Here is a 12832-nt window from a genome sequence, read left to right on the forward strand (position 1 = left end):
AGCTATACACACCACATACTGCACACTACACACACGCAAGCTATACACACCACATACTGCACACCACACACACCACACATATTATAAACATATACCATACACACACACATACCTCATACACCGTACACTACATACCGTAGACCACAAAGCACACACGCCACACATGTCACATAACATGCACCAAAAATACTCACCACACACCACACACACAGCATACCACACACACCATGCACCACATATACACATCCCCCAATACACACCCTTGGAATGAAACCTAAAAATAAATGGTTTTCTGACAGCCGAGAAGAGTAGGAGTCTGATTTCCAGAACAAACTCGCTTGTACTATTCCTAGTTTTCAGTCAAATATTACTAGACACACAAGAAAATGGAAGTATGGCCCATTCATTGCAAAGAAAGAAAACTGACAAAAGGAATTACTGGAGAAGCTAGAGAAGCTAGACTTTGGGTTTACAAACAAGAGCTTTAAATGAACTATTTCTGCTCAAGGAGCTGAAGTAAACTCGAAACAAAACTGTAAATTATCTGGAGAATAGTTTGAGTAAACCAAGGTTTATTAATAAAGAGATTGGAATTCCAGAAAAGGAAGCAAACAGAATTTCCAAAGATGAAAAGTGCAGTAGTCTAATTTCATGTTTTTTCTTTTTTAATCACTAGCCTATACAAGAGTGCTTGAATTGAATAACAGTTTAGGAATTGGTGAGCTTAAAGATGGGACACTTGAAATTACCCAGTCAGAAGAGCAGAAGCAAAATCATGAAACATAATAAGGAGCCCTGGTGCCTGGGCTAATTGCATTTGTGTTGTGATAATATATCCTGGGCAAAAGCAATGTAGAGGAGGGAGAGGCGTTATGCTCCCAGTTCCAGACACAATTCCTTATTGCATGGGAGTTACAGAGGCTGAAAGTTAGTGTCACATCTCTAATCAAGAGCAGAGAGAGAAGAGAGCATTCTTGCTTCCTTTTTAGCTATCTCTTGTGTTATGTAGCTCAGCATGTCCACCCCACATTAATTAACAATCCCATATTGATCAGTGTGACTCTCCTACATTGATCAACAATTACTCTCCCATAGACATACCTACAGGTCAACCTGATCCAGAAAAATCCTTGTATTGAGGACAGCTTCTCAGGTGATTCTAGGCTGTGGCAAATTGACAGTTAAATATTCAGCATTCTAGCACTTATGGGACACTATTAACATAGCAAAGTTTACATGAGTAAGTGCCAGAAAAAGAAGAGAAAGAAAAAGTGTTAAAAAATAACTGAAGAAGTTATAACTGACCTTCAAATTTTGATGAAAGGCACTAATTATATAGTCAGGAAAGCTCCAGAAACTTCAACTCGAAGCTATACTTCAAGCAGAACTACCAGGAGATACATTTTAATTGAACTGTCAAAATCCACAGAGAAAGAGCCCTGAAAACAGGAACAAAGAATTGACTTTTCATAAACAAGGATTTCCCTTCAAATTAAGTCAGTTTCTTATTGTTAACAACAACAATAAATTTATGTTTATCAATAGCTCACAAGTGCCCTGTTCATCTTTTTTATAATAGTCATTGTAACAAGGGAGGTGCCAGCTCATCATGGATTTAATTGGCATTTGTCTGATGAATAGTAATGTTGACCATGATTTCATGTATCTGTTGTTTTCTTTTGAGCAATGTCTATTGAGGCTCTCTGCTTATTTTTAATTGGGTTATTTGTTTCTACATTATTGAGCTATTTGAGTTTCTTGTGTAGTGTTATCAACTACTTTACAAGTAAGTGATTAGAGAATATTTTCTCTCTGTTGATCATTTTCTTTACTGTGTAGAATCTTTGTGTGTGTAGTGTATGAATGTACAAGCTTATATATGTGTGTAGTATATTGTGTAAATTATTATATAGGGAAGTGTAGTATAAGTATGTACATGTGTGTATATATGTGTGTGTGTAGTTTATCTGTGTACATGTTTATATTTGGGTGTGTAGTGTATGTGTGTACATGCTTATGTTTGGGTGTATAGTATACGTGTAAACATGCTTATACACGTGTGTGTAGAGTCCAGAGGTCGATTCCAGGTAACTTCTTTAGTTACTCTCAATCTTATTCTTTAAGGCAGAGTCTTACACTAACCTGGAGCTTGCTGACTGATAACACTGGCCAGGGATCTACCAGGGAATCTTTTGACTTTACCTATCAAGTTCTAGAATAGAAGGTATATACTACCACATCTGACTTTTATTTGGGTGCTGAGGATCCAAACTCAGATCCCCTCGATGCCCTGCAAGCATTTTACCAACTGAGTTATGTCTTCTGCTCACACCACCCCTGAATCTTGTATTCTTGGATATGGTCTTTATGTTTAGAAGAAATTGAGTTCATATCTCATCAAGAAATTTATTTGTAGGCACAGGCTATTCCAATTAACACTTTGGGAACAGATGCACACATCAGAAACTTACTCCAAGAAAGATCAGCTGGCCTTTAATGTGCGTTGCCCAGAGTTGGCTACATCAGGTGTTTCAAGATTGTGTTTGTTTTGATGCTTGGATATAGCCTGGGGCTTCGTGCATGCTCAGCATACACTCTACCACTGAGCTACATCCCCAGGCCCTCACTTGTCTTTATTTCCATCAATATTGGAAACTTTACAAACAGTGTGATGGAAAATAGCAATACTAATGAAATCCATTAAAATCATGCATTCATGCTGTATTCTATACAAGCAGGTCATTCACATAGAAAAATCCTGTCTATTTGGAATGTGGTATTCATTCCATACACAGTTGTGGACAAGGTTTTCCTTTCAAGATCCCTTATTCATTTTATTCTGATAAAGGATAGCTTATCCTGCTTAGGAAGAAATATCATCTGTGCAGGCCTAATCTTCTTAAATAAAAATTTATCCGTGTGGCTAGAAACTTGATCTCTAAATACCTTTTAGTATAGTTTCTATAGAATAAAGAAGTTCTCCAAAGCTACAGAGAAACCCTGTCTCGAAAAACCAAAAAAAAAAAAAAGAAAAAAAGAATAAAGAAGTAGTAAATGATTATAGTATTTTTTTTGCTTCCTAATGCTGACTTCAGAGTTTTACAAAATAATCTAATATTCTAGCATTAAAAATTTGTTCTGACAGAACACAGTAAACATATACGGACATGAATGCATGCACCCATAACTCTATGTGCATAACATGTTTGTGTAATTATAAGTAAGAAAATACATATATATGTTCTCTTTACCTGATACATATATAATACAATTATAACTAATCATATGTAATATGATGCCTGTAAATATTGTTTTCTTTTTTTATTACTCCACCAAGGAAAAAGAGGTGTGGTAGGTGCTGGTGATTTGACAATCAAAGAAAAAACTTATCATACAGGTTCAGCTTTTGTTTCTTGTACGGACATGAGAAGAAAATAAGAAAAAAGTCAAAGGCTTTGTAAGAGAGTTAACACATGTAGCAATATATTTAAAATTTGGGGTCCTTAAAGCACCAAAGCGATGATGGTAAATGCATGGGTTTACCATGGATGCTTTGCTCTCCGCTTAGTTTTCAATGAGAAACTTCTCCCAGGCAATTCCCTGAGATTGTGTCTGGTAGGTTTTTCTTAAAATGAGCCTCTCCACCGACACAAATAATTCCAATCAGGTCAAATTAGACAAAATAAAAGATGCCCATGTTTAATGCAATGCTCCCAGGTGGCAAGGAAATAAAAGAGAAAAGGGGAGACCAAGCAAAACCTGGAGACCACATGCACATTCTCTGGGGGGCAGTTTAAGTAGCCTGTAGGAGTGGTCTTGACTTTCCCTGGGGAGTGATTACCATTTGGTGGGTCTTCTTGACCCTCCATGGGGAGGGTTCACAGTTTGGTGGGTTTTCCCAGAGGTGGAATTTGGGCTAAGGCAACTCTCAGGGGAGGTGACTTGAAATGGGGTTCCTGCCTAGTATTCCAAAGATGGGTGCCAGGAGCTGGGATGAGGCCCCTGACTATAATATTCCAGACTCTGTATAAAGGGGTGTTAGGAAGCTGGAGTGATGCTTTTGACCAAACAGTGTCCTAACTAAGAGATTCCTGTAGCAACTCCAAGCCAGTCATTCTTTTCTTCAAAGAAGAGAATTCATAAGAGCTTATTACAAATTTCTTGTCACTAAATACAGAGATTTTGGATTAGTACACCTAAGAAGATGCTAAATATCTTGATCCCAAACATCCACTCTCGGTGCTTTTGATGGCAGTGGTCTACGGTCATAATTTGCAAGAACTATCTTAGCCTGCTCAGACATAAGTAAGAATCTTCTCTGATTAGGAGAAGGGCCTAAACATAAAATGACTGGTTTTCCCTGGGACTATATAAGGTATAGCTATAGAAAAACATAAAACTGAGGAGCTTTGGGGTTCTGTGAAATTTCATATGCCATAAATTCAAAAGAGGATATCTGAAAATACTTCTGACCTTCAGATGAGAAGAGTTTGTTGTATGAGATCATATCAGGGTCATATGGATGTGCACTTAGTGATTAGGAAGTTGTATTTCCTTCTATCCTACTTAGTGATCAGTAATGCTTCTTTGTTTGAAAATGAATGGATCTCTAATATTTCAGTCTGATCACTTCAGAAAAGAAGTACCTGCTTTTGAAGTTGGTTGTCCAGCATATGCATTTTACCCCTTGGAAAATGCTTCTCTCTGACATGGGATCCTGATTTCCAAAATTAAACATGTAGGACCCATGGAAGCCTGAAAATATCATGGCATAAAAACATGTTTTTAAAACCCTTACATGTTCAAACTAATGTATTTTTTAAAATCCTGTCTGTGATCTTTCATTAGTTGCTTCTCTAAAGCTGGCTAATGAATTCTCTTCATATTTCTATCTGGCTCGCTTTCTACATATAATCCAGAGAGTCTTGGGAGATAGCAGCTACCAACTTCTCTACCATGGTAGTGAGGAAACTTATCTGCTAGGTAATGTCACAAATTAATGAGGGAAAATTGCTAGTTAATAATAATGGCATCTGTTCCATGCAAATCATCCCTGATGTCCCAAAGCAGTGACGGAAGATCCAGAGGAGGATAGCGATGAGGCCAAGAATGGCTTCCTTCTGGAGGAGGTGTTATGCCTCGGAGGCACCAAGCAAGATTACCTTATGCTGGCTACTTTGGATGAAAATAAGGAAGTGGACATGGAGGCAATAAATAAATAAATAAATAAATAATAAACAATTGACAATCTTCAGCGAGGCAAATTGGAGGCATTTATTCAAAATCTTAATTTGTTCAAATACACAAAGTCTTTGATTGAAGAGGATGAACCAGATGAAAAAGAAAATGATAACAAAAAAGAAGCAAATTTACTGAAGGTAAAAATTAAAAAAAAAGCAATAGAAAGTAAAAATACATCAGAAAAGAAGTTGAAAATTAAGAATTTACCAGAATAGCAATCTGATAGCTGTACTATCCCCAAACCAAGGAAAGATAAACAACTCACTGTGTTTGAATTTCTTGAGAGACAAAAGTTGTTACTGAAGCCTGGAGGCAAATGGTATGACATGGAGTACAGCAATGACTGTCCTTCAGAACCCCAGCCTCGGGATGTGGTGGCTAAATACAAAGCCCTGGTTCAGAAGCTGGATGAGCACAAAGTTAGCTTATTCAAAAATAAGACAAGTAATCAAAAGGGAGGCTTTTCCACCTGGATGAAGGCAATCAATCGTGTCACTGGGAACACTAAGTAACAGGATGGCAGCCATGATCCTTCTGATCCAGGATGATGCTGTGCACACGCTCCAGTTTGTAGAAACCTTCTTGAACCTTGTTAAGAAGAAGGGCAGCAAGCAGCAGTGCCTCCTGGCTTTGGATACATTCATGAATACTCATTTCAGACCTTCTGCCGGCGTGTTGGAAGCTGCAGGGCTTCAGCCAGCATCCTTTGCACAAACTGGAAGAGCTGTCCAGCGGCAACAAGGACTCAAGACATAGAAGATTCATACTGTGGTATTATGAACACCAGTTGAAACAGTTAGTAGCAGAATTTGCGCAGGTCCTAGAAACTCTAAGTCATGATTCCCTGGTTACCACTAGAACCTGAGTCCTAGTAGCTGCTCATGATGTGCTCTAAGCCTGCGGAGGAAAAGGCTCTTCTGGGTCAGGTGGTAAATAAACTGGGAGACCCTCAGAACAGAATCGCCACACAAGCTTCCCATCTGTTAGAGGTATAACTGCAGAAGCATCCCAATATGAAAGGAGCTGTGGGTAGAGAAATATAGACATATGATCCATTCAATAGAAATCCTCTGTTCTGTGGAGCTGAAAACAAGTCTTTGGGAGCTCAGAAAGTTATCTGAGCATTTCCACCCTCTGTGGCCTTTTATGCTAAGACTATCCTTGAGGGAAATTTTATTCAGTATTCAGGGGACCCATTGCAGGATTTCACACTCATGAGATTCTTGGATTGATTTGTATACTGAAATCCAAAACTACACAAAGGCAAAGAAAATACTGACAGTGTTGTGATGCAGTCAAAAAGGAAACATTTTATAAAGGATGTTCGTAATCTTGCTGTGAATAATAAAGAGTTCCTTGTAAAAGAAAGCCAAATTCCAGCGGATGAAGTGTTTTTCTACAGGTATAAGAAAGTTGAGGTTGTTAAAGAGAAATAGAAGCACAATGCAGATGAAGACAGTATAGAAGGTGTTGATGATCAAGAATTTGAAAAGCTGATTGACATATTTGAAGATGATAACTGCTTTATGCCTGGAAAGGACAATATTAATTTTGCTAGCAATATGAAATAAAAGGAACTAAGGAGAACTTGAAAGATTCAGAGAGTAGTGAAAATGAGCTTGGTGACCTGGATGATGATGGAGTTTCCCTAGGAAATATGAATGATGAAGACTTTGAAATTGATGAAGGTGGAGAAATTTTCATGGATATGTCAGACGATGAAATTGAAGAATTTGATGAAGTCAGCTCTATAGCCAGTACTAAGAAAAGCAAGAGAAAGAATGAAGATAATATTGACTTTGCTGGGTCGTTTCAAGAATCAAAGAAACGTTTCGATGACTCTAGCTTGTTTGTCTCTGCCGAGGAGTTTGGCCATCTGCTGGATGCAAACATGGGATCCAAGTTTGATAATAGTGGTATGAACGCCATGACTAACAAAGATAAGGCAAGTTTCAAACAGCTCGAGTGGGAAGCTGAGCGTGATGATTGACTGCACAACAGAGTTGTGAAAAGCATCATCAAGAAAAAGAAAAATTTCAAAAAGAAGATGAAAATCCCTCAAAAATCCAAAAGGCAAAGGAAATAAGTGCTTCAGAGTGAATATTAAGTGAAGATTCTACTCACCCTTTCTTCTTGCTATCCAACCACTTTTCTTGATCTTTCTCTTTCACTCCATACGTTCTAGACTGTTCAATGGATTTGTAATAAACTATAGCAGCAAATAATAATAATAATGGTGTCTTGTCATACCTTTAACATTCTTGTGTTCAGTTCATATCTGGCGATGTCTTCATTTTCAATTTTCCCAAAATGATCACACGTACTTACAAATTTATCTTATATGAACTCTGTAGTTGTGATATATTGGAATATCCTTTTGGGTCTTATAAGTAAAAGATAAACACCCTACCTTACCAACAATTAAAGTTAGCTATAAAACACATTAACAGTTCTCAGACTCTGCTAGGAAAGTGCTAATGATGTATTGGAGCAACAAAACTATAATAAATAAAGTATAAACATCCTAGAAATATGTCAAATATCAATGCTTATCATAAAAACAAGATTCATAATTTTATTAATACGAACACAGCAATTGGAATAAGAAATTTTGACTAAGTTGTTAGTGGAGTTTTCTCTATCTGTATGAGTGTGAACTTAAAGTATGATAAATATTCCATTATTTATCTAGAGTAGGAAAATGGATGCATAGGATAAGCTTTTCTATGCAACCTCGTTTTTAACTGACAATTTAAGAAGCAAGGCTGGTTTGCTCAGTGGTTAAGAATACTTGCCGCTGCTCCCCCAACCCAACAGGAAGACCCTCTGTTTATTTGATTAAACAAAAATAAAATGAGCTGCACAGGAACAATTTTAGAGTTCAAAGAGTCACCGGCTTTGTTTTAAGGCTGCAGTAGCTGATAGTTCTTTTTTTTTTTTTAAATATTTATTTATTTATTATGTATACAATATTCTGTCTGTGTGTATGCCTGAAGGCCAGAAGAGGGCGCCAGACCTCTTTACAGATGGTTGTGAGCCACCATGTGGTTGCTGGGAATTGAATTCAGGACCTTTGGAAGAGCAGGCAATGCTCTTAACCACTGAGCCATCTCTCCAGCCCCGTAGCTGATAGTTCTTGCTACTTCACTTGTACTTCTGTGGACCACAGAGACACATTCAGAAACTTGTTAGCTCACAGTAGGTTTGGAATGTTTCACCACTAGCTCTTCACCTGCTCATTTTGCTCATCATGCCTGCGACTGGCAATAAAAACATAAGCTTTTGAAAGTAAAGTCCAAAAAGCGGGGAAAGGGATAAAAGGAATTGCTTTTTTACTCTGAGGTTTGTGGATAATTCCCTTAACCATCTACTGCCTTGATGAACTCTAAAATGCCACAGCAATTCTAAAAGTGGCAGAGGGAGCTGGACTCTCAGTGTGCTAGCAGTGAGGGCTCTGCTGCCAAAGGAGGGATGCTGACAGTGTGTTCCAGGGGAGGGATGCTGGCAGTGTGTTCCAGGGGAGGGATGCTGGCAGTGTGTTCCAGGGCAGGGATACTGACAGTGTGTTCTAGGGGAGGGATGCTGGCAGTGTGTTCCTTCCATCAACTTTTTATGAAAATAGCAGAGACTGAACTTAGTCCTTCTCACATCAGGCAACACATCTCTGTGAATTCCACCCAGATCTGTATTTACTTCACCACACTGGTTGGTTTACTATATTTTCCATCTCTCTTTTGGGAAGGTCACCTACCTTGTATCAGCACCTGATGGGTCTCAAACGGGATAGTATGAATCCAGTGGGGAGTGGGTAGATGACAGGGGGCTGCCTTGAAGACAATGTTTAGGAATCCAGAATTGACTCCCAATAGAGAAATATTTGAGCTTGAACAAGAGATGTTAGGTTAGTGTAGTCATTCACCCAAGCAGTTCTCAACCATTCTTGCTTTCCCTGTCCACAAACCCAATTCTGAATACTTGCTGCACTTATTGAAGACCCGTTTGGTCACAGGATCCCACAGAGTAGCTCACAACTGCCAGTTCCAGATGTCCAATTCTGACCTCTGTGGGCAGCAGGCACACATGTGGTGCAATTTACATATATGCAGGCAACAAACTCATACAATACTCATATAGCATTTATTATTAAAAATAATAATTTGGTATGACTAAAAAACTATATAAAGGCAAATTTGTATACCCAAAATTTTAATATGGATTTTTTTACAGAGAATTTTCAAATATTCCCATTTAGATTACCCACACAGCAGATTCTTTGAAGAACATTTAAAGTTTAGATTGGACTCCTCCTGCCCAGAACCTTTCTATCTTCAACTTGCACATGGTATATATTAGGACTGAAATTCTGATACGGGTTGGGGAGTGAGGTTGAAAGTAAATACATGGAAATAAGAAGGCCTGTGTGATTCTTGAAAGAGTAACTAATACTGTAACATAATGGAAACGAAGGCTCTTGCCTTTATAATGTAAATTATAAAATGTGAATTGCTTTCTGAGTGAGCATAGCTGGTAGGCACACTTAGAAAATGGAGTGAGGAAGGATTCAAAGTGGAGAGGCTCAGATACATACTAGTCACCTCAAAGACTTCCCAGTGTCTTTGCTGTAATTTAAGAGATCATTTTTATAGTGTGTATTTGCATATGTAAATACTTTCCAAAGAAACTGTACATTGATTTTATTTGAACATAAATTGTAAGTGTCTATAAGATCAAGTAAGCACAGTCTATTCTATTGGTAAATATAGGTTTGAAAGAAAGCAGGATGAAAAAAAACGCAATAGCCTTTTGATAATTCTGACATGCCAATGATACCAGATGGCTTGGTTGAAAATACCTGACTATTGATCTTGAGTTCTCGATAGTCCTCATTGTCCGCTATGTTCAGCGAGTCCGGTTTTATCCCATGTTTTTTCAGACCTGGGCCAGCTGGCCTTGGTGAGTTCCCGATAGAACATCCCCATTGTCTCAGTGGGTGGATGCACCCCTCGCGGTACTGAGTTCCTTGCTCGTGGTCTCTCTCCTTCTGCTCCTGATTTGGACCTTGAGATTTCAGTCCGGTGCTCCAATGTGGGTCTCTATCTCCTTTCATCGCCTGATGAAGGTTAATATTCAGGAGGATGCTTATATGAACAATGGCAATGGGTTTTTGATCCTACTGCACGTACTGGCTTTGTGGGAGCCTAGGCAGTTTGGATGCTCACCTTACTAGACCTGGATGGAGGTGGGTGGTCCTTAGACTTCCCACAGGGCAGGGAACCCTGATTGCTCTTTGGGCTGACAAGGGAGGGAGACTTGATGGGGGGAGGGGGAGGGAAATGGGAGGCGGTGGCGGGGAAGAGGCAGAAATCTTTAAGAAAGAAATAAATAAGAACACTAGCTTCTAGGATTAGCAACACCCCCCACCTCATAAAAAAGAAAAGAAAAGAAAAGAAAATACCTGACTATAAGGAAGCACACACTTTTTAATTCACATCTCTTGTTGCTTATTCACAGACCTGGCTTTGCTGTAGCTATGGACTAGGACAGAATAACCGAAGCCTGGTGAGAGGATAGGCATGCATTTATCAGGTGAATAGCCTAGCAAGGAAGAAGATACGTGGCAACATGAGCCCATGATATTGTTTATTAAATATTGCATTTTCCTAAAGTCTCACCTACTTGAATCTAATTCTATTAAGTACCTCAGTGATGCTGAAATTTAAGAGAGTTTTTGCCACACACACACGCAAGGTCCCAGACAGAACATCTCTTCAGGTGATATGTATAGGACAGATCCAACAACATTGAAAGGAATTAAGATTACTTGAAACTGAGCTGACATTAGGGACACAACTCACAAATTAATAAATCTTCGAAGTGTGCTTAAAGTTATGAAAGCAAATTGCCATTGAAACAAAAATACTAATATTTATCATATACTTTAAACAACAATCATAATTTCATAATAGTCAAAATGTTCAAGATACCCTGTAAATTGCATTTCATATGAAAAGAAAACCTAGACAACAATAAGGACCCTAAGAGAGACATACATGGATCTACATGGGAAGTAGAAAAAGACAAGATCTCCTGAGTAAATTGGGAGCATGGGGACCATGGGAGAGGGTTGAAAAGGAGGGTAGAGGAAGGGAGGGAAGCAGAGGAAAATGTAGAGCTCAATAAAAACAATAAAAAGTTTTAAAATGGAAAGAAAACCAAAAACAACAGCAACAAAACTCAAATTGCATGGGAACACTCAGCCAATGAATATATACCAAAGCTGAAATGATAAAGGTGTAGAAGTTATTCAATAGAAACATCAAAAATTTGTAATAATGCTTTAGAAAAATAAGTAAAAAAATCTTGAAAAGAACGTGAATAACCACTAAACATGGAAGAAAAAATTAACAACCAAGCGTACATTTCAAAAATGAGAAAAATTATAAAACAAATTTACTGAGTAGATTATTTGTTGGCATGGTGATGAGAAGTTGGAGAAATGAGTTTGAAAATAGATCAATAAAAATTGATCTATCAGGATGTCAGAATGGTAAATAATTTAGAAATATGGACAGATACTCAACTATCTCTGGGCTGCTATAAAAAGTTTAAAATTTAGATTGTTAAATAAGAAAGTGTGCACTGTTGGAAAAACCTTTAAATAATATGGCTAAAAATTTTCCAAATTTGAGAAGAAGACCAGAAAATTCAAGGTCCCTGGTGAAATTAAATGATGGGCAAGAGAGAAAAGAGTAGCTACACTTGATCTTAGCCAAAAGGCTGAGAAGCGATTAGTAGTTGCCGGGACATGATAGCGCACGCCTTTAATCCCAGCACTCGGGAGGCAGAGGCAGGCAGATCTCTTCTGAGTTCGAAACCAGTATTGTACCTCAATTCAAACCCTTTTTTCAAATTATATTTTAAAATTCACTTGATAATTCATGTTTCCAACAGTCTTTTTCATATATCCTTAGTTTTTGCTAACTAGCTCCCCAGCCCTTTGCTTTCCCCATCTTCTTACCCCCATCACCCTTTAGCTCCAACACTTCCCAACAGTTCTTCATTTATGTCTTATGTGTGATGCTATCTTCTCCAGTTATATTTTTATTTAGGTTGCAAGATAATAGATTTTCAAGGCTTTTTCATGCACTCCTCATTTTGGATAGCTTGTCCCCATCCTCATCACTTCCCCCATCCCTATCCATCTCTGTTTGAATCCTTTCCCCGAGATTTCATGCCTCTACTTTGATTTGGTGGTGCCACCTCCATGAGAATCTGTGCAGCACTGATTAGACTCTGGGTTATATTTTAAATTGAGGACATGAATTTAAGACAGGCATGTGGGGAGGGGTGGTAACGGATATGATTAAACACATTACATAAATAAATTTTTATAAAGATATATACGTTTATACATATAAATTTCTCAAAGAATAAATAAAAATATTTTTTTTAAAAAAAATAATAGGAGAGAGGGAAGGATAAAGGGAAAAGAAGAAATCTATGTGTATTCAATTAAACTTCAAAAAGTTTAGGAAAAGAAATAAAATGTAGAATAAACAAATAAGTATTACATGGTTCAATGATGAAAACA

At 37.9% G+C, this 12832-nt stretch overlaps 2 pseudogenes; one reads left to right on the forward strand and one right to left on the reverse strand.

Annotated features, from left to right (window-relative positions):
• Positions 1 to 5057: 5057 nt before the first annotated feature.
• LOC130877047 (CCAAT/enhancer-binding protein zeta-like) lies at positions 5058 to 7327 on the forward strand (annotated as a pseudogene).
• A 4550-nt stretch (positions 7328 to 11877) lies between these two features.
• Positions 11878 to 12030, reverse strand: LOC130878918 (U2 spliceosomal RNA; annotated as a pseudogene).
• Positions 12031 to 12832: the final 802 nt, after the last annotated feature.

The sequence above is a fragment of the Chionomys nivalis genome, chromosome 7 (assembly GCF_950005125.1).
Source record: "Chionomys nivalis chromosome 7, mChiNiv1.1, whole genome shotgun sequence".
Lineage (NCBI taxonomy): Eukaryota > Metazoa > Chordata > Mammalia > Rodentia > Cricetidae > Chionomys > Chionomys nivalis.